Source organism: Rhincodon typus, chromosome 14 (assembly GCF_021869965.1).
Source record: "Rhincodon typus isolate 14 chromosome 14, sRhiTyp1.1, whole genome shotgun sequence".
NCBI classification, from domain to species: Eukaryota; Metazoa; Chordata; class Chondrichthyes; order Orectolobiformes; family Rhincodontidae; genus Rhincodon; species Rhincodon typus.
Window position 1 is genome coordinate 31529693 of NC_063345.1, and position 1123 is coordinate 31530815.

Here is a 1123-nt window from a genome sequence, read left to right on the forward strand (position 1 = left end):
TGATTTATCTACTTGTATTTAGCCTGGTTTTCTCAGAATTTTATTTCTTAAACTTGGTTTGTAGCTTCAGCGTTATAACTGTATTTGTCAGCAAACTTGCGTGAAGCAAAATATCAGTTTCCTACATAGCCAATGACAATTACAGTTTTTGCCCCCTCAGGTCATAGAAATCTTTGGATCACTTGCCCATGTTACTTAGTTTGCTGAAACTGCAATAGAAAGATTTCACCATAAATTACATAAAAACTGTTTGGACTTTAGCAGGAAAAAGGAGTCTGAGCTGAGTTAGCCATTTTCAGTGAGAAAAAAGGCTTGAGGAACAGAATTAGCCTGAGGGGTTATGGGTAACTGAAGTGGAGAGAGAGCAGTCAGCTTCTCAATCATTGATCAGTAGCTCCTCATGAAAGCAATACACACATAGATGTCAATCAAGTTTTAAATCGCAGCTTGGCTGACAACCGTGGTTTGTCAGAATTCTCTGTTAAGAGCCACAAGGAATGAAAGGAAACTTAAGACACACCGATTGCTCCCAAGAGGTCTTGGCAAACTGGAACTGAGCAAGGAAGCCAGAATTTGTAGCAAAGATGGGAGGCAAGAATACTGGTAGGAAAAAGGGACAAAGTGTCATAAGAAGGACACTCAAAATGAAAAGATCACATATGCTGGTGTTAAAGATAACCTTTAAACTTCTTTTGAACATTTTTTTTGAGGCAACAAGTAGGGGGTCAGTTTAAATGCAAGTAATATTTCAGGGGTTGAACCATTCTGAGATATGATGACATAAATAGCATCAAGGCTTTTAATTTAGTGTCATTTCACAGAGATGGACAGAGCATGTGTAACCCAACTGACACCATTTCAGAGCAGCTTCTCCCACTCCAATCTCCTTTCATTCACTTCCTCCAACTCCACTTCTCTCGAGCCCTCCCTTACAATGAGAATTCTAGCCCGTCTCCTGAGAAGCGGACAGCGTCGAACAGGGAAGCAAGGAATGTGAGGAAAATCGGCAAGAGAAAGAGCTGGCAAGTGGAAAGAGAATTCTGGCCAAATGTTGGGGGGGAGGGTTGGTGTCAACTGATACAGGAGATAGTTTACTACACAAACATAAAGAGTATTCTTACAG